Source organism: Eubalaena glacialis, chromosome 4 (assembly GCF_028564815.1).
Source record: "Eubalaena glacialis isolate mEubGla1 chromosome 4, mEubGla1.1.hap2.+ XY, whole genome shotgun sequence".
In the NCBI taxonomy this organism is placed as follows: domain Eukaryota; kingdom Metazoa; phylum Chordata; class Mammalia; order Artiodactyla; family Balaenidae; genus Eubalaena; species Eubalaena glacialis.
This window is the reverse complement of record NC_083719.1, coordinates 69,507,804-69,530,403: the sequence shown is the minus strand read 5'-3', so window position 1 is coordinate 69,530,403 and position 22,600 is coordinate 69,507,804.

Here is a 22,600-nt window from a genome sequence, read left to right as displayed (position 1 = left end):
AATTAAATAATTAATTCATCTCTCTTTTTTTTTTTTATCAACTTTTATGAGTAATTTGTGTCAACTACCATGCTGGGTCATGGGAAGACAGAAATGAATCAGACTTAACCTTTGCTCTTGAAGGACTTACAGTGAATTAGGAAATAAAGACAGAGACAAGCATTGTTACAATGCAATTGTCCAGCCCTTTGCCTCAATGAATGACTGAAATACTATTTCCTTTCCAACACGAATTTTGTGTACACCAAGTGGGTCTCTCCTCTGTTAGACATGGGCAAATGTTGCAGACTCATCCAGCTCTTAGTACTCTATTTTCTTTCTTTCTTTTTTTTTTTTTTGCAGCATGACCAGGGCTTTCAGGACTAAACTTGTTTTCCTCTCCACTCTAAAGCTGCCTTGCTACCACTTGATTTTCTTGGGCTTCCCTAGTTTCCCATAAAGAAAAGCAAACAGGCACTTTCATTAGTTGGGTTTTACTACTGTATGATCAATACCGGGGAACAGACAGGGCAGAATGGAAATAATACACAGGGAATTTACCAAGTTTAAGGGGATCTTCCCAAATTAATTTAGTGTGCCCTGGCATACCGTTTCTGAGGTAACTGGGTGTCCCATTGGTTTTCTGCTTTGAGCTTTTATTCCATAAGGTTAACTCACTGCTCTCCCTCCTCCTAACTCCCACTAAAGGGCTTGGTTGCCTCATTTTCTTTAGAGTCCCCTTTCCAAGCAAGGAGGCTAGGAAGATCTATTAGAAAAGTACAAAGTTGATCTAGGTACCATCACCTTCGGTGTCCCTTCCAATTAAGGGGGTGATTCATGTGTCTGTAGACCTTCAAACTTGAGAATATATAAGTCCACCTGACCCCGGCCTCACACAAGAAGGTTCACATTTGGTCTTTACCCTACAGAAACTTATTTTAGTCCTTTGGTTTATACTTTTCCTACCCTAACTTTCTCTTCCAGTTTCCCTGGAAACTGTAGTGATGACAGCAGCCACTTGCTTTCATTGGTATACCATTTCTTCACATACCTGAAAGTTTGTTAATAAGTGGCCATGCATTTTAAGGCAAAGGAAGCACAAGACTCACTAAACAGTAAACTCTAGGAGGGCAGTAATTTTTTTGTGTACTTATTTTGTTCACTGACTTGTCATTAGTACCTAGAATAGTGCCTGACAAGGAGTAAGCAGATATTGTTTAAAAGAAGGAAGACATGGGACTTCCCTGGTGGTACAGTGGTAAAGAATCCGCCTTACAGTGCCGGGGATGTGGGTTCGATTCCTGGTCAGGGAACTAAGATCCCACAGGCTGCGGGGCATCTAGGCCCACGCACCACAATTACTGAGGTGGTGCGCCTCAACTAGAGAGCCTGTGTGCTGCAAACTACAGAGCCCGTGCACTCTGGAACCCATGTGCCACATCTACAGAGCCCATGTGCCCTGGAGCCTGTGCACCACAACTAAAGAAGAGGAAGCCCCACGCACCACAACTAGAGAGAAGCCTGTGCACCGCAACGAACAGCCCACATGCCTCAACGAAGGTCCCACATGCTGCAACTAAGACCCGATGCAGCCAAAAATAAATAATAATAAAATAAATAAATAATAAATAAATATTAAAAAAAAAAGAAGGAAGACATTATGTTTTAGTACCCTAAATTGTGATAATCTCAAATTAATTGAAGAGAATAATACATTCAATAAACACTTTTAAAAAAAATCTCATAAATAATGCTGAGTACTAATAAAACTAAGATATTTTGGCTTTTCTAGATGCAGTTAAAAAAATCATCTATAACTTTAGCTTTTTTAATGCACATGATATAATCATAACAATTTCTTCTATGTTGTCAATAGTAGTTATTTTATAGCAATGACTTATCTAAGTACCTAATTTTTATATCAAATTATACATTGTTCATATTAAATTTTAAAATATTTTTATAAGAAAACCTTACTTAGTGAGCTGGTGGGTAGAAATTAATATTTTAAATTAACTGAGATTAAATCAGCGTAGTTATTTTTGAGTACTTAGTCATTCTAGTCAGTGCTTTCCCTTAGTTATGATAAATTGTATGTTAAAAGTTTACAAAGACAAAAACAAAACAAAACAACAACATAAATCTAATGTCACAAATTTACTCTTGCTTCTGTATTTTAGGAAACATATTCTCAAACACTCCATGCATAAGAATCAAGTCAAATTCTTCATAAAGTCTGGGGTGGGGCTCAAATATTTGAGTTTTACTAAGTACCCAGGTGAATCTGGTGTGGGCAGAGGGTGCATTAAAATTTGAGTATCTTGTTCTCAGGAATCAGACTTGCCACATTTGTAATATGGTGACAACATAGTCATTGTCTTTAAAAAGGAGCCTGCACTTAAATTTTGAATACTTATTATCTAGTTCCTTATACTATGTGATTGAATATAGTAGTATACTTAATATTTATTTAGTTTAGTTAATTCTAGATTAGCATACATTACTTAGGGTATGAGCTATGTATGTAGACTGTATGGATTCAAATCCTTACTCTATAATACATAACTTTGTGACTTTAATGAAATTTATTAGCCTCTTTGGATAATAATTTACCAATTAGTAAAATGGCCTCTTTACCTCGTAAAGTTGATGCCAGGATGAGTATTTGGAATATAGTAACCACCAAATAAACATTCACTATGACAATTCAAATGACTTTGTGGTTTTGTCCATTATATGGATTTAAAATCATTTTTTGTATTTATTTATTTTTTATAATATACACAGATCTTAGTGTATATACATACCCTAAGGTTTGCCCAGAACAGTCCCAGTTTATGCCTATTGTCCATGAATTTTTTTCTGGTTTAGTATTTGTCCTGGACAAAATTTTTATGGTTTGGACAATAAATTATATGGTCACCATTAAATGTGTAAATACAACTGTATATGTGAGAGCACAGAACTCATAACTAAATAATTATCAGCCAATTACACATAAAAATGTTTTCTTTCGGGCTTCCCTGGTGGCGCAGTGGTTGAGAATCTGCCTGCCAATGCAGGGGACACGGGTTCGAGCCCTGGTCTGGGAAGATCCCACATGCCGTGGAGCAACTAGGCCCGTGAGCCACAGCTACTGAGCCTGCGCGTCTGGAGCCTGGGCTCCGCAACAAGAGAGGCCGCGATAGTGAGAGGTCCGCTCACCGCGATGAAGAGTGGCCCCCGCTTGCCGCAACTAGAGAAAGCCCTTGCACAGAAACGAAGACCCAACACAGCCAAAAATAAATAAATAAATAAATAAAATTAAAAAAAAAAAAGTTTTCTTTTTTCCCTTTACACATGAGATTTGGAATTTTTGTAGGTATAGTTTATTGTGGACCTCTTGCTAATCTGGCCCCATGAACTCTTTTTATTTCTATTAGTATCTGAACTAACCTAGGCTTCTTAGCAGTGACTCCACCAGTGAAGTGATGCATTTGCCAGTCACTGAGACATGACCCCCTTGCGCTCCAGGTTAGTTTTATGAATCAATGTTCATGACATTATTTGCTACATCAGTGGAATCTCTGGCATCTCTCACCCAGAGCCAATTCTGCTAAACAGGTTCCAAGAATTATATCTGCGTTAGTTTGAGCAAGTGAACTTCTCTATCCTTTCACTCTCCCTTTCAATTTCCTACAGATAAATTAACTCCATATCGTGTATACCTCAGCTAAGTATATCTGCTTTTCTATAATAAGAATGTATTGGAATATGTTATCTAAACCTAACCAGAAGGGAGATGCTGTGACCAATAACCGGTAATTAGTTCTTAAATTTCTGGTGCAAATTAGTGCAGAAAGTTGATTTTCTGGTGCAAATTAGTGCAGAAAGTTGATTCCAATGTAGCAGACGAGTTTGAAGAAATAGAACTACTCCCATGTTCCCTGTTTTGGGCTGAATTAAATTTCTTTTTCTTTTTTGGAAGCTATGTTTAAGTTCTAAATGATAGGTTTCTCCTGGAACTGTGGATATAGCAATATCTGTCAGGGAGCAAATACAGATTTTTCTGTTTGACCCAAAAATGTCACAGTATGTCATGCAACATCAGACAGCTTGACTTTATAAAGATAGTACAAAACATTCTTTTGCCTTCAGAACTTATGTATACAACCTAGAATGTTCGCTTCATAGTAAAAGAAAAATATAATTGTAGCTATTTAGCATATGCCAACTGAAACTGATCTATAACAAGTTGTTCAGGGAACTAAGCAATGATTTAAAGAGGGGGTGCATACATATGCACAACATAAGCACATATAAAGAGGCAAAGTCAAGTTTTGGAAACTTCTACTTTTCTTGAAGCAAAATTGCATCTAACATCCCAAATCAGTGAATGTCCATCCTTAATTTTAAGCTCTCAAAAAATTCAGGGCTTTGTTTCTTTCCACAAGTTCCTTTGTGGTTCTCATCATGCCTTCCAGACAGTAGAAATCATTTTATGTCTAACTCAAATCTGAGAATGCACCTAAGTTAGAGCTGCCAGATAAAATATAGTACTCCTGGTTAAATTTAAGTTTTAGATGAATGTTAAATAATTTTTACTATAAGTATATCCATAAATGTTCAGGACATAAACTAAAAAATAGTCAATACTATCAATACTTAAATTTGAATTGCAGATAAATAATTTTTAGTATGTACATATCTTAAATATCACATGGGTTACATTTATACTAAAAAAAAAAAGTTGTTCAACTTTAAATTTATTTTTCCTTGCTAAATCTGACACCATTAACCCAAATCTACCTGTCAATTGACTCCTTAAACTTTAGAAAGGAGGCTAGTTATGCTTTAGCACATGTAGCCCCGATGGATAGCAAACTATGATATTTGGCCGATTAAACTGAGAAAAAAGGACTTGTGAGTCCTTCATGCGAGCAACACTGAACCCAGTGTAATGAAATTCAAATACAGTGAGAAAGTGTGAACACCCCTTTAGTGTTCATTATAATGGGCTCTGACTAGGAATAATATGTTGACTGTTTTTAGCAGCTGGCCCCCTGATAGGATGTGAGCAGAATATATTGAAAAGAAATCTGCACAATCTGGTCATGTGAGAGCCTTTGATAATGACATGAGTGCTTTGGGTAGTTAAATGAAAATTATGCTCATTAAATGTACCTTTGCCACCAGTTTGAATGAATGCTCGGGAGAATGATAACAACATGAACAACAGTATCAGAATTCAGAATACGATGGAAAGTTGAAAATGAAAGTACATATAAACAGGGCACAGTTGAAAGTAGAGGAGGTGGGCTAATTATGTTAGAAGAATAAAATAATTTCTAAATATATGGGTAAGAGTGTGCAGGCAGAGGTACCTAGAGAGGACCTGGGACTAGATCTGCAGTGACCAGCAATGTATTAAGGAGCAAGTGAGAGGTGTGCAAAAACAAGGGTAAACCATGGCTGAACAGAAATCCTCCTATCTTAATCAGCTCTGGTAGAAGTCAGGGTGGGTCTAAGTGCTGAAAATTATAAGTTAAGGAAACTGAGAGAGAAAATTTAATAGTGAGTCAACAATGTAAATGAGTGGAAAACTCATATGAGGGAAGGATAAAGAAATAATGATGCTGTGGATAGCAGAAGGAAAGGTTGCAATGAGATTTATTTACCAAAAAAGATTATTATTAAGAAAATGGAGATGACTCCCAAATAGCTTTACTTTCTTACTGTAAAATCTCAGGGGAAAGCTCTCTCATATCTGTTTCTGGGGCCATTTTCTGTCAGTTTTGTAGGGACGGAGGAACTGAAATTGGCATCCCTTGATGGTCCATACTTCCTATGAACTACTCAACAGGAAGTAATAGTTACACGCTTTTTTTTGGATGGCTATCTCTATTTATACAACTGTTCTGCCCTTACCAATTTCACAATAAGTTTAATTTATTTTATTGAACATGTACTGAATACTATACTGGGCACTGGGAACATACAAATGACTAAGTCATACAATCTTTGACCTTGAGGAGTTTACAGCCCTGTGTGTGTGTGCGTGTGTGTGTGCGCGCATGTGCGTGTGTGTGTGTGTTGGGAGTGATTATAAATAATTTGATATTTCTGGACTGTAAATTTCACAGTGAGGAGATTTAAATAAAACATAGGCAAGAGTACATATTTATTAGTACTTGATATGAAGGCATTAATATACATGCAAAATATGCAAGCAGAGAGAAAATATTATGCTATTACGCTAAATGATAGTTCAGAACCTGAAAAGTTTGTTTTTCCCCATTACCTTAGGAACTTATTTCTAGCACAGAAAATAGTACTTGCAAATTTTCTATTCTGTGCATGTATTTATGAGGGGCTAAGGTAGGGTGGATTGACTTGAAGATTCAGTACTAAAGAATGAGGAAAGGAACAAGGAATGTTCATCTAAAACTCTTTAAACTTTTGGAAGCCAGCCCTATTTAGGCAGCAGGTATGGGCTTCCCATAATTGTAGTGAATCTTCGCGTGCTTAGAGCTTTAAGAATTATTTTGTACCTTTGTCTGTTCTACGGGTTACCAACCCACCATTATTAATTTATTATTTGTTTTCTTTACTTGCCTCTTTACTTTGATGCAGTTAACCAGTTTCTTCTGGCTTTTGACCACAACTTTCTTTCTGGTAATATTTGTCTCTTATCTCATTGGAAATACCCTTCTTTCCTTAGTTTGGGCTGTAGAATACCTTGTTATGGTTTATTCTCACCAAGTCTACCATGGGGGTCAGGAATTGGTGTTTGGTTTGAATCTAGGGTTTCAATTAACAGTTACTCTCATAAGATCCATGTAGAGAAACAAGGCCAGAGGAAAAAAAGTTTGGTTCCAAATTATGTGTTCTAGAGAGCAAGGTTGTACGATGAGGCTACTTAGGGTTGCTAGTACCCTGCTCCCAGGCTCATCCCTTATGGAAATACTCTGAGGTTTAAGATACACAATGCAAAGACGAATAGAACAAGGACAGGAGGATAAGTTTTTTTCTTTAGGCTGAGGGTCTTCTCAGACCACCTGTCCAAGTAGAGCCTCTTCTGGAGTCTATTGCCACATCAGCCTCATGGAAGAAGAAAGAGAAATACAAGGAAGTAAGAGTCAAATAGAAGGATTGTCTACTTAGAGGGGCAGCTCTAGCTCATTGGCCCCAAAATTGTCCCGAAGCCCGAACTCACCAATTTCAGTCCCCTTCCTCTTTGGACATGAAATAAGAGGACAGATAGGAAAAAATACAGATGTGCCCCAACAAAAAATAGAAAGGGTCTGAGCACTTAACAATTCTTATACCAAACCATCAGGGCATTTATGCATCATTTTTTACAGAGGAACTGTTATATGTCAGGAATTGTTCTGGTTGCTCTCACAGAGCTTGTATTCTAGATCCAGGACTGTCTAATATTCAGCCAGCTGAGGAATACTGGGGCCCCCTACTGGCTCTGACATTCTATCCTCAGCTCCAGTACCTGCATGCCCTCACCGTTCCCAACACACAGAAAAGATATTGGCTAAACCTTTGTTGTGTCTTACTGATAACTTTGTGTCAGTTGTCTGGACTTTTAATAGTTAGATTCCCAATTATTTTTCTTGATGAACTCTTACTCATCATTAAAACTTCTTTTATGAAGTCTTCTCCCAAAACGGCTCCTCCAACTAAATAGAATACACAAGAGGAACAAAAAGCCACTTGTTCTACCATGGGTTCAAGTTAACAATGAAAAACAATAAATTGAAGAAAAGAAAGAAAAAGAAATTCCTAGATATAAAAGGGAAGATAATTGTAAATGACAAACAACATTAAAATATAATCTTGCAGGATGGGTATACCTCTACACAAAATGGGTGTTCGTATTAAAATGGTTGTTCGTATTAAAATAGTTGTTGAATAAATTCATTACTGAATGAACAACCCTCGAGTAGATGAATTTTGTGAATGAATGAGTGCAAAAGCATGTTAGGTTGTACTAGTGAAAAATTAATAAAATTAAGTCAGCATAGCTGTAGTTTCTAAATGCTGAGTAACTGCATAAAGTATTGACTTGAGGTGTTGTTATGCATCGTTAAGTGTAGTATATGACAATTTCCAGTCAAAGAAATACTTAAGTCAGAATCCCAATGAAGTGCTCAACAGGATAAGGGCTAATGTGAAAGGTTTTAATATATGTATGAGGATGGTAAAACTAGTTTGAATGTTGACCAGAATGTTTTAAAGGAGAGAAATGTTCTGCAAATGCCTTTTAAAATACATATCAAGTATATTGAAAATGGAATATAAAGTTTACAATTGGCCTACAAAAACTTCAAGTGATTTATAATGTATACCGGTTGCACACTGTAAAAGAATTATTACCCTTGTAAGTGTCTTCATGCCAAATATAGATCTAAATGCTTTAATAAATATTAGACTTCCTAACTTTCCACTATAGAAATTTTGTTCTGCTTGTATATCAGAATAGTGACAAGTTGGTAAGTCAGTAATGCTTCATACATTTTAGAATCACCATTAGCCCCTTATTTCTCTAAAACCTCAAATAACTCTTAGGTCCAGGTGAGATGGGTATACAGAGTGGAAAGAATTGGGCAGCCCAACTTCCCCATTTTCTTACTCTGTGACCTTGCAAAAATTACTTAACCTCTATAAATCCAGATTTCCTCATCTGTAAAATCTGTAAAAAAATCTGTAGGAATAGTAACACTGTAGTGGAAAAAATTAAATGAAATCACATGTTTAAAGTGTCGAGCCCAGTACCAGTTCATAGGAGGCATAAGATAAATGTGAATTCTTTGCTTGTTGCACAAACTTGGATTAGAAGCAGAAGGAAAGAAGAAAAAATAGGTGAATGTTACATGATTGATGCCCTAATACGTCTAACACGTCCCATCTGTCATGCATAGAGATGGACCAAGGCAAACACCAAAGGATGAGAACGGGTAGGGCTCAGAAGTGGGAAACGCAGCCACACCAGTTACAACTGCAGATAAGAATGAGAACACTGAAGACCCTGCAGGGAACAGCTGGAGTGTGTCAGAAAGGACAGCCTACACCGACCGCACCTGTGGGAAACCCTGCTAAGTAGTGAATCAGAACTCCAGTTTTGCCTTTCTGTCCAATGACACTAGTTCTAAGGCTTCCAACCATTCGTCTTTAACCTTCTGATTTCTAAAATCAAAACAGGTGAATTACAGTAATGAATTCAGATTTTAAGTTCCAAGTATAATTCTGTATAAGTTCATTGACCTCATTAAAATTTCTTTGAAATGGTACATAAATGGCTAAAAACATTATTTTTATTAAATATATCACTTCTCTCATTGGAGGTAGGCTGGAGACAATTAGAGAAAACTCTGTCACTTTGACAATTAGGATCTGGGGTAGACTTTGACATCAGAAAGGGCAAAACTAATGCACACTCTCGTCCTTGCTTTATATAAATCAGTTCACTCATAGGGGGTCAGGTTCTGCTGCTGCAAAATTGAAGAGGATTTGTTTTTCCTTTAAAGAAACAGTTTTTTTTATAACTCTAGCAAGTGCTTGAGTAGTCACTTTATATAATTCTTTATATTTTAAAAATAAATACTAGTAGTGCTTCAAAAAATTAAAGCAAGCATCACCGATTTTATGGCAGTGGTGAGAGACAGGGAAGAAGCAAGGAAAAATGATACAATTTACTAAGTCTCAATTTTGATCAGAGAAATGAAGCCAGGCAGCAAGATGTGTCAATTTATGTAACCCATTTCAATCACTGTCAAACCTATCCTGAGGGCCCTGTCAATTTTATAACAAAACATGCTCTCTGAGTCAATATTTTCTTAATTCTTCAACTTATCAAACATCTTCTAACTTTCATCACTTTATAACATCTTGAAAATTCCCTTTTCTTTTGACTAAGACATACTGACGTTTTGGTGGCAGAACTTGCCACCTTCCGAAATGTGTGTCCCAGTCTGAAATTCCTTTACCTCTGTTCTGTTCTAACCAATTACCTGATGTTCTTTGCAAATGCTTATTATAAATATCATTAGCTTTAGTGACCTTCAGCTTCTAATGCTTAAGAAATGGATCATTAATTCAAAAAATTTCCTAAAAGGCTTGGTTCTACACACTTGTCCTTCATTTAATTCCCAGCCTGCAAAGTAGAAGAAACAGAAGCTGTTCTAAGTGATATCTTGGACCAGAAAAAAGAATCAGGTTGCCAGCAGAGCATATTTAAAAGAATGATTAATCTCTCTGAATTTGATAGTCAAAACATTTTGACACTAACTAGAAGTTTTAATGATCACTGTAATTTAGCTGATGGATTCATAAATAAAACTCCAGAACTTCTTTATAACATTTAATACTGTGATTACTACAGTTAAGTTTACAGAAAACAAGGAAGCACTTCCTTAGGAACTGTATAGCATGCTCTCAGTAATCTGGGTGGGAGACTGTGCATAATGATTTCTAGCAAACAAGTAACCAAGAAAGTTGTCTTATTTGCTAGTAGCCCTTGGTCCTGTCTTATAGGTGAGGTGCCCCAAAGCTCTCCCAAATGATCCTTCTACCAAGAGCTCGCTCTATAAATTTTACCTCCTTGCAGAAGAAGTTAAAAAACACAAGTATTATCAAATTAACAATGTATAATCATCTTTTAAACTCCACAGGAAATATGAGGACTTAACAATGTTAGTTTTGGTACAGTAATGTATAATGATGTGGTCAATCATTTTGGGAGTAAAGTTCAAGAAGTTTCTCTAAGGTGGAAGTTTCCTCCATGAGGCCCTGTGGTTTAAGATGTTATGACTGAGTTCATCTCTCTCAAGTAAAATGTGAGGTTATAATTTTTATTTGCATTTCTCTGATAATTAGTGATGCTGAGCATCTTTTCATGTGCCTACTGGCCATCTGTATGACTTCTTTGGAGAAATGTCTATTAAGGTCTTCTGCCCATTTTTCAATTGGGTTATTTGTTTTTTGTTGTTGAGTTGTATGAGCTGTTTTTATATTTTGGAAATTAAGCCCTTGTCAGTTGCATCATTTGCAAATATTTTCTCCCATTCCATAGGTTGTCTTTTCATGTGTGTTTTTTTTTTAATGGTTTCCTTTGCTGTGCAAAAGCTTGTAAGTTTCAAATCAAAACTACAGTGAGGTACCATCTCACACTGGTCAGAATGGCCATAATTAAAAAGTCTACAAATAACAAATGCTGGAGAGGGTGTGGAGAAAAGGGAACCCTCCTACACTGTTGGTAGGAATTTAAGTTGGTGCAGCCATTATGGAAAATAGTTTGAATGTTCCTCAGAAAACTAAAAATAGAATTACCATATGATCCAGCAACCCCACTCCTGGGCATATACCTGGACAAAACTATAATTCAAAAAGATACATGCACCCCTATGTTCATAGCAGCACTATTCACAATAGCCAAAACATGGAAACAACCTAAATGTCCATGGACAGATGAATGGATAAAGAAGATGTGGTACATATATACAATGGAATATTACTCAGCCGTAGAAAGAACGAAGATCGCCATTTGCAGCAACATGGATGCAACTAGAGATTATCATACTAAGTGAAGTAAGTCAGAAAGAGAAAGACAAATATCATATGATATCACTTACATGTGGAATCTAAAATATGGCACAAATGAAACTATCTATGAAACAGAAACAGACTCACAGACATAGAGATCAGACTTGTGGTTGCCAGGGGGAAGCGGGGAAGGGAGAGGGAGGGACTGGGAATTTGGTGTTGGTAGATGCAAACTATTACATTTAGAATGGATAAACAACAAGATCTTACTGTATAGCACAGGGAACTATATCCAATCTTCTGGGATAAAGCATGATGGAACAGAATACAAAAAAATGAATGTATATATGTGTATAACTGAGTCGCTTTGCTGTACAGCAGAGATTGGCATAACACTGTAAATCAGCTATACTTCAATTTAAAAAAAAGTGAGGTTATAAGACCAAATAACATTTATTCAATTTAACTAGTACCTCAGCAACTCTCTGGTAATGTTAAACAACTCTAAGAGTATCAGTTAGCCATTAGGAATTTAGTCATTATTTTAACAACTTCAGGTACAGTTCAGGTAGTATTCAAGGCCTGATAGAGGCTATAATATGCAATACCCTATCATACAGCTGGAGAGTCACTTGGGTAGAAGTATCCAGTGTGCCTGGATGTGGAGAACTAGCAAATGATATCAAAGTGGATAGGAACAAAAATATTTACTGAGTGATTACAGTGTGCTAATTGTCTTATACAATACTTTGGACAAGGCCTGAGATACAAAGAGGTAAAACCAAATCGTATCAGTCCATATCTGTTCTTTCCTCCTTCTACAGCAACAGAATTTTTAGCTGGAAACATGACAGACAGAATAAAAACTACATTTCCTAGCCTCCCTTTAACCAAAGAATTAGGGTACAGGAGGCACGTGGAAGTGTTATATGACATCTGGGAACCTTCTTTAAGAGATAGTGCTCATACAGTCTGTGTGCTATGCTTTTCCGCTCCTTCTTCCATCCTGCTTCTTGGAATATACATGTGCCATTTCGGACCATGAAGTTAAAACTACTTGTGATAGAGCAACGAGACAGAAGGAGACATGCTCCCTGACACAAGTGCTGTGGAACTTGGACTTTAATAAGAGAAAGGAATAGACTTCAAATTGTTTACACCACAGCTATTACGATTTTCTGTCACTTGTGGACAAATCTAATCCTAAACCCATCGAAATATATAGGGGCCAATTCCAAATCTGTGATGAATAACCCCTTATTTTTTTTGGATACATCATCAGTAAATAGGGAGGTTCTATTTAAGATTTTTACTCTTTACTCCTGTAAAAAGTATTCTATTCTATGGAGTCTACTAAATGCTTCCTCTCCTCTTCCCTCTTCCTCACTCTGCATCCAAAGGATAAGAAAAAAATTTCCATTCTTTCAAATAGCCTGTACTGTAAAACACCTACACCTAAACACACATCCGTGCACATGTGCCTGCACACACACACACACACACACAGAGACCAGAGGCATTCTCTTATTCAACAACATTCAATAAATATTTACTCAACATCTATTATTTTTCCAGCTCTTTTCGTATATACTGAGATTATCAAGATAAATGACCTTGTAAACTCATAACCCGTTCTGATAGGTGCTTTAACCTAAGCATATCATTGGAATAATTTTTTTTGTAACATAAAAATGGTATAACAAAGGGGTGACTAACTCTGCCTACAAGTCTCAGGGGTTTCACTGTGGTGGTATTATTTGAATTGAACCTTAAATGTAGAGTATTAGAGAGTGGCAAAACATGTTGAGCAGAATGGCCTGCAGGAAGGAATAACATTAGGAAAGCTGATGGTATATTTTTGAAAATAAAAAAGTTTAGCATGTGGAGAAGTGGAAGATGATCCTAGCTGTGTGTCACGTTCCTAGCAACCTCCAGGGTCATGCTGAGGTCCTTAGATTGCTTCTTTGGAACATCATTAGGAACTTTTAGATATTAAATGGCACGATCATTTTTGTACTCTAGAAATATTATTACAGAATAAGTAATGAGGGGGAGTGAAATGAGAAGAAGGGAGATAATTAGGGCATTATTGGAGTGTTCACTCAGTGAAAATGGGGTTAGGATGAGGAGATGGATTCCAAGATTTGGTTGGAAACTTAGTGGTTCTTATGGGGTGAGGCAGAGGAATAGAGAGATCGGGGAAGAAGATAGAATTCTTTGAATCCTCAGTGTATAAGTAAAAGCTAAAGCCACGAGGGTGTGTTGTCTCCCTCAGAGAGAGGGTACAGAGTGGCAGGATACAAGGGTTGAGCACAAGACTCTAGGATATAGGTGAGGAAAAGAGAACATGAGGGAGTTTGGGGGTTGGAGAGAAATCAAGGGAGAGTCATCAAGAAAGCCAAGAAGCAGAGAGAGGAGGTGGGTTGGGGTAAAGTGATGGGATAATAGTTCATGATGATTTCACTGAAGTCTATCTTCCTGACCAGACCACAGGCTTCAAATATGTTTTGTTCATCATTATATCTTCAGCTTATAATTGAAGTTCAGTGCCCGACATATTGTAGTTGCTTATTAAATATATGTTGAATGAATAAATACCCAATTCAGAGTTTAATTGAGGCCTAGAAGGGACTCAGAGTTAAATATTTTGAAAGCGATTATACTAAGCACAACCAAATGCTAAAAAAAACAGAGATGCTAAAGTTTAACATCCACATGCTATGTCTGGCTTACGAAATGCATGGATCAACTGCATTTGAGGGTTCCATCTAGAAAGAATGCGGGTTTGATGCCCTTTATTTGTTAAACTATACATCCTAATTCAGAAACCATGATTGCCTCACCTCTAGGAGCAGGTTTCTAATGGATGCAAACATATCTGGCTAGTCCATACTAAGGGAGAAGACCTTGATAAGAAGACTGAAAGGAGCTCCATGTTTAATCTACAAAACTTTATTGAAGCAACAGAAAGTTGTAAAGGTGTAAAACAGACAAAACAAAAATACTGTATCTGAATGGAGAATTGCATTTTTGGAAAGTAGAATTACATCCTGTGGTGTAGAAATATAGCCCCCCAGCAAACACTAGTACCAAGAAGAGAGAGAGAACTCAGATGAAGAAAATGTTAATAAGAACTCATGTAGAAATAGCATAGAAACCAAAAAAAAAAAAAAAAATTGAGACTATAAATACCAGATTTACTGTTACTGGAATCTTTGTTGGAAAACTCATTCTAAGCTAAAACATAAAAATGATGGTTGAGCATTTTTAGGGTTATAAAAGGCTTAAAAATTAAATTGCTAGGCATGGAATGTAGAATATTTTCATTTAGTTTTTAGTTTCTCCTACATAGGTGGTCCTCAGATCCAGAGGGTTTTGGAATAAACAGAGCAAGGGGCTGTTGTTAAAGTCAGAGAGGTTTTTATTTTCATGCAGTTTTACTTCCATTTGGATTAGCTTAAACACACGGAGACAACAAAACTGTGTTCAATTTGACCATTTATAGTTAGGTTCATAAAAGGAATGAAATTTCAAAATAATTTTTTTATAGAAAATCTGCTATGTTTAATGTTTAACAGGGATAAGATATAACACTGTCTAGCCCTACCCAATTACCAGTGCTGAGGCTCTCCTTTCTCACAATTATTACCTCTCTGGGTGTTGAAGACCCGCATCTGCTAATTCAGGAGGCCTGCAAATGTCATTCCAGATAGGGCTCAGCAAATCCTTGGGTCATTGGCAGGATTATTTAAGCTGGAAGTTCCATGGGTAATGGGTATGCATCTGTAGATGGAAGGCCCGCCCCACCACTAGAGGCATCTTGCTCTGTCCAGGTGATGAGCTACCTCTACATGTTGACTGAACTTCCACAGGACTGCCTGCTGCTGACCACTCAGGGTGATGGACAGTCTCCCCATGAGGACATCATTCCTCTCCACATGGTTCTTCATCCTCCAGGTCGGCCCCTCTCATTCCCACTCCCTGACTTGCTTTAAGGGTGTCCCTCTCAGCTCCCTCTTCCCACCTCCCTCTGTCCTCCTCCTTAGCCCAGATAAACCTGTATTCTCTGGGTATATGTATGCACAGGAAGTGGTCTATTTCTCCACTATTCTTTATTCTATTTAACTGTTATAGCATAAACTCCGTGCCCAGCTTTTTCAGGCCCCACTTCTATATTGACTACTTGCTCTTTTTATTTTTACTATAAAAAATCCTACTTCTCTTTGAGGCAATATGGGTACCTTTGACTCACTGGTGGAAAGATCTCATAGAAGGAAGTAGGAAAAACCAAACACAGAAATTATTATTTTAGGATGCCTCACTGAAAATGGTAATATCCATGCTGTTGATATTTCATACACAGACAAGCCTTAATTTGGATTGTGGATCTAAAGTCAGCATATAAATTGAACATAAGAAGTGAGCATTGTGTATAGACTGTCTCTCTCTTTATAGATATATACATATATGTATATATATATATACACATACATACGTGTGTATTCACCCCCCCACACACACACATCTGCATCTATTTCCTAAAAGTCTCAGTCTCTCTTTTCATAATTTCAAACTCTTGAAGGGAAATCTGATCTAACTTCTGTTTTTAAGCCAGACTATAGAAGTCATATTTGCTGCCAGCTGTGGGCAAGTCACCTTGGATCAGATTCCCACCCTGGTTCAATTAAATTGTGGAGCCACATGGTATAAAATGTGGCCACATCCAGAGGGACTGTGGATCTGGCAAAAATCAACATTTCTGGCATAATGTGTCTTACACGTACCTATATCTTTATATTCCAACTATTTTCCAGACCAATCTAAGACCTTGTCTCTCCCCTTGATTGTTACCATAGCCTATTAATTTGTCTTTTTGTTTTCAGTCTTAGTCTGCTTTGGCATCCAGCACCTCACCTTAACATTTTATATTTCTAAACTCTACGCTTCTTTTGTTTTTTTCAGCCTAAACATTCAACTGTGGTTCACCATTGCCTATATTCCCAAACTATGTTCTACAGGATGCATATAAGGTTTTACATACACAGTAAGTATTCTGTCTTTAAATAAGATTGGTAAATAGTGATTTAACTAATTCTCACCAGGTTTATTTTCTCAGGATTCCTCAGAAGTGTTAATATGCTGATATGTATTGTAACACTTTCAGAGGGCAATATAAGATGCAGTATTCCCCAAACTTATTTAAATAAACTTTTCTTTATGGATCATTAAATTTGTATGGAATATCTTTTGGCGAAACACTGGTCAACAGCATAAAATAACATTTATTACCTGGTATATTTAGGTCCTCTACAATCTATACTCTCAAACTTACATCCCATATATGAATTTTCTGTTTAGCTATATAAAATGACATTTTAACCCATTACTTTGATCTTATTATTAATATGTTTTACTTCATCATACATTTCTTGGCTTAATGGGCCAAAAATAAAATTGCTGTAACATTTCAATTTCTGTCTCTCATCTCCCTTCCTGTGTTTCTTCTCATTCTAGATCTCTTCCTTTGTCCTATTCTCCCACTCTATTTCTCTTCCCCTTTCCATCATCTTGTTCCATTGCTTTTCTTCTTTTCTACCACTCTCACAAAATTTGTCACATTTTTTTCATTTAACTAATAAACAAAAATTTTAATGGATGGTAAATCCATAATCTATAAAATTTTGTATAGATAAAAAATAATTCATCAATTAAACCTTTCTTATAAACTTAAAAATATAGTCCCAGTTAAAATATTTCAAATAATAAAAATTTTAAAGGGAAATATTTTAACTACTATAAGAATATTGATCAAATATTTAATTGGAGGGAGGGGCAAGATGGCGGAAGAGTAAGACGCGGAGATCACCTTCCTCCCCACAGATACATGAGAAATACATCTACACGTGGAACTGCTCCTACAGAACACCCACTGAACGCTGGCAGAAGACGTCAGACCTCCCAAAAGGCAAGAAAATCCCCACGTACTTGGGAAGGGCAAAAGAAAAAAGAAATAACAGAGACAAAAGAATAGGGACGGGACCTGCACCAGTGGGAGGGAGCTGTGAAGGAGGAAAGGTTTCCACACACTAGGAAGCCCCTTCGTGGGCAGAGACTGCGGGTAGCAGAGGGGGGAAGCTTCGGCGCCACGGAGGAGAGCGCACCCACATTGGTGCGGAGGGCAAAGCAGAGATTCCCGCACAGAGGAGCGGTGCCGACCAGCACTCACCAGCCCGAGAGGCTTGTCTGCTCAGCCGCCGGGGCGGGCGGGGGCTGGGAGCTGGGGCTCCGGCTTCGGTGCTAGCCGGGAGGGAGTCCGGGAAAAAGACTGCAGCTGCCAAAGAGGCAAGAGAATTTTTCTTGCCTCTTTGTTTCGTGGCGCGCAAGGAGAGGGGATTCAGAGCGCCGCCTAAACGAACTCCAGAGACGGGCGCGAGCCGCGGCTATCAGCGCGGACCCCAGAGACGGGCATGAGACACTAAGGCTGCTGCTGCCGCCACCAAACAGCCTGTGGGCGAGCACAGGTCATTCTCCACACCGCCCCTCCCGGGAGCCTGTGCAGCCCGCCACGGCCAGGCTCCCGTAATCCGGGGACAACTTCCCCGGGAGAGCGCACGGCGCGCCTCAGGCTGCTGCAACGTCACGCCGGCTTCTGCCGCCGCAGGCTCGCCCCGCCTCCTCCGTACCGCTCCCTCCCCCCGGCCTGACTGAGCCAGAGCCCCCGAATCAGCTGCTCCTTTAACCCCTTCCTGTCTGGGTGGGGAACAGACGCCCTCAGGCGACCTACATGCAGAGGCGGGTCCAAATCCAAAGCTGAACCCTGGGAGCTGTACGAACAAAGAAGAGAAAGGGAAATCTCTCCCAGCAGCCTCAGAAGCAGCGGATTAAAGCTCCACAAACAACTTGATGTGCCTGCATCTGTTGAATACCTGAATAGACAACGAATCATCCCAAATTTAGGAGATGGACTTTAGGAGCAGGATATATTAACTTTTCCCCTTTTCCTTTTTTTTGTGAGTGTAGATGTGTATGCTTCTGGGTGAGATTTTGTCTGTATAGCTTTGCTCTCACCGTTAGTCCTAGGGTTAGGTCCGTCCGTTTTTTTTTTTTTTTTTGGCTTAAAAATTTTTTTTTCCCCTAATAAATATTTTCTTAATAATTTTTTCCTTATTTTCTATTTTAAAAAAAATTTTTAATAAGTTTTTTCATATTTTTTATTTTAAAAAATTAAAAAATTTTTTTTCTTAATAAATTTTTTCTAAATAATTTTTTTCTTATTTTTAGTATAAAAAATTAATAAATCTATTTTTAAAAATTAAAAAAATTTTTTTTTCTTAATAAATTTACTCTTAATAATTTTTTTTCTTATTTTTTATTATAATTGCTTTATTTTATTTTATTTTATCCTCTTTTTTTCTTTCTTTCCATTTTTTCTCCCTTTTATTCTGAGCCGTGTGGATGAAAGGCTCTTGGTGCTCCAGCCAGGCATCAGGGCTGTGCCTCTGAGGTGGGAGAGCCAACTTCAGGACACTGGTCCACAAGAGACCTCCCAGCTTCACTCAACGACCAGCAAGCTACAGTGCTGGACACCCTATGCCAAACAACTAGCAAGAGAGGAACACAGCCCCATCCATTAACAGAGAGGCTGCCTAAAATCATAATAAGGCCACAGACACCCCAAAACACACCACCAGATGTGGACGAACCCACCAGAAAGACAAGATCCAGCCTCATCCACCAGAACACAGGCACTAGTTCCCTCCACCAGGAAACCTACACAACCCACTGAACCAACCTTAGCCACTGGGGACAGATACCAAAAACAACGGGAACCACGAACCTGCAGCCTGTGAAAAGGAGACCCCAAACACAGTAAGATAAGCAAAATGAGAAGACAGAAAAACACACAGCAGATGAAGGAGCAGGGTCAAAACACACCAGACCTAACAAATGAAGAGGAAATAGGTAGTCTACCTGAAAAAGAATTCAGAATAATGATAGTAAGGATGATCCAAAGTCTTGGAAATAGAATAGACAAAATGCAAGAAACATTTAACAAGGACGTAGAAGAACTAAAGAGGAATCAAGAAACGATGACAAGCACAATAAATGAAATTAAAAATACTCTAGATGGGATCAATAGCAGAATAACTGAGGCAGAAGAACGGATAAGTGACCTGGAAGATAAAATGGTGGAAATAACTACTGCAGACCAGAATAAAGAAAAAAGAATGAAAAGAACTGAGGACAGTCTCAGAGACCTCTGGGACAACATCAAACGCACCAACATTCGAATTATAGGGGTCCCAGAAGAAGAAGAGAAAAAGAAAGGGACTGAGAAAATATTTGAAGAGATTATAGTTGAAAACTTCCCTAATATGGGAAAGGAAATAGTTAATCAAGTCCTGGAAGCACAGAGAGTCCCATACAGGATAAATCCAAGGAGAAACACACCAAGACACATATTAATCAAACTATCAAAAATTAAATATAAAGAAAACATATTAAAAGCAGCAAGGGAAAAACAACAGATAACACACAAGGGCATCCCCATAAGGTTAACAGCTGATCTTTCAGCAGAAACGCTGCAAGCCAGAAGGGAGTGGCAGGATATACTTAAAGTGATGAAGGAGAAAAACCTACAACCAAGATTACTCTACCCAGCAAGGATCTCATTCAGATTTGATGGAGAAATTAAAACCTTTACAGACAAGCAAAAGCTGAGAGAGTTCAGCACCACCAAACCAGCTTTACAACAAATGCTAAAGGAACTTCTCTAGGCAAGAAACACAAGAGAAGGAAAACACCTACAATAACAAACCCAAAACATTTAAGAAAATGGGAATAGGAACATACATATCGATAATTACCTTAAATGTAAATGGATTAAATGCTCCCACCAAAAGACACAGACTGGCTGAATGGATACAAAAACAAGACCCATATATATGCTGTCTACAAGAGACCCACTTCAGACCTAGAGACACATACAGACTGAAAGTGAGGGGATGGAAAAAGATATTCCATGCAAATGGAAATCAAAAGAAAGCTGGAGTAGCAATTCTCATATCAGACAAAATAGACTTTAAAATAAAGACAATTACAAGAGACAAAGACGGACACTATATAATGATCAAGGGATCGATCCAAGAGGAAGGTATAACAATTGTAAATATTTATGCACCCAACATAGGAGCACCTCAATACATAAGGCAAATACTAACAGCCATAAAAGGGGAAATCGACAGTAACACAATCATAGTAGGGGACTTTAACACCCCACTTTCACCAATGGACAGATCATCCAAAATGAAAATAAATAAGGAAACACAAGCTTTAAATGATACATTAAACAAGATGGACTTAATTGATATTTATAGGACATTCCACCCAAAAACAACAGAATACACATTTTTCTCAAGTGCTCATGGAACATTCTCCAGGATAGATCATATCTTGGGTCACAATGCAAGCCTTGGTAAATTTAAGAAAATTGAAATCGTATCAAGTATCTTTTCCGACCACAACGCTATGAGACTAGATATCAATTACAGGAAAAGATCTGTAAAAAATACAAACACATGGAGGCTACACAATACACTACTTAATAACGAAGTGATCACTGAAGAAATCAAAGGGGAAATCAAAAAATACCTAGAAACAAATGACAATGGAGACACGACGATCCAAAACCTATGGGATGCAGCAAAAGCAGTTCTAAGAGGGAAGTTTATAGCAATACAAGCCTACATCAAGAAACAGGAAACATCTCGAATAAACAACCTAACCTTGCACCTGAAGCAATTAGAGAAAGAAGAACAAAAAAACCCCAAAGCTAGCAGAAGGAAAGAAATCATAAAGATCAGATCAGAAATAAATGAAAAAGAAATGAAGGAAACAATAGCAAAAATCAATGAAACTAAAAGCTGGTTCTTTGAGAAGATAAACAAAATTGATAAACCATTAGCCAGACTCATCAAGAGAAAAAAGGAGAAGACTCAAATTAATAGAATTAGAAATGAAAAAGGAGAAGTAACCACTGACACTGCAGAAATACAAACGATCATAAGAGATTACTACAAGCAACTCTATGCTAATAAAATGGACAACCTGGAAGAAATGGACAGATTCTTAGAAATGCACAACCTGCCGAGACTGAACCAGGAAGAAATAGAAAATATGAACAGACCAATCACAAGCACTGAAATTGAAACTGTGATTAAAAATCTTCCAACACACAAAAGCCCAGGACCAGATGGCTTCACAGGCGAATTCTATCAAACATTTAGAGAAGAGCTAACACCTATCCTTCTCAAACTCTTCCAAAATATTGCAGAGGGAGGAACACTCCCCAACTCATTCTACGAGGCCACCATCACCTTGATACCAAAACCAGGCAAAGATGTCACAAAGAAAGAAAACTACAGGCCAATATCACTGATGAACATAGATGCAAAAATCCTCAACAAAATACTAGCAAACAGAATCCAACAGCACATTAAAAGGATCATACACCATGATCAAGTGGGGTTTATTCCAGGAATGCAAGGATTCTTCAATATACGCAAATCAATCAACGTGATACATCATATTAACAAATTGAAGGAGAAAAACCATATGATCATCTCAATAGATGCAGAGAAAGCTTTCGACAAAATTCAACACCCATTTATGATAAAAGTCCTGCAGAAAGTAGGCATAGAGGGAACTTTCCTCAACATAATAAAGGCCATATATGACAAACCCACAGCCAACATTGTCCTCAATGGTGAAAAACTGAAACCATTTCCACTAAGATCAGGAACAAGACAAGGTTGCCCACTCTCACCACTATTATTCAACATAGTTTTGGAAGTGTTAGCCACAGCAATCAGAGAAGAAAAAGAAATAAAAGGAATCCAAATCGGAAAAGAAGAAGTAAAGCTGTCACTGTTTGCAGATGACATGATACTATACATAGAGAATCCTAAAGATGCTACCAGAAAACTACTAGAGCTAATCAATGAATTTGGTAAAGTAGCAGGATACAAAATTAATGCACAGAAATCTCTTGCATTCCTGTATACTAATGATGAAAAATCTGAAAGTGAAA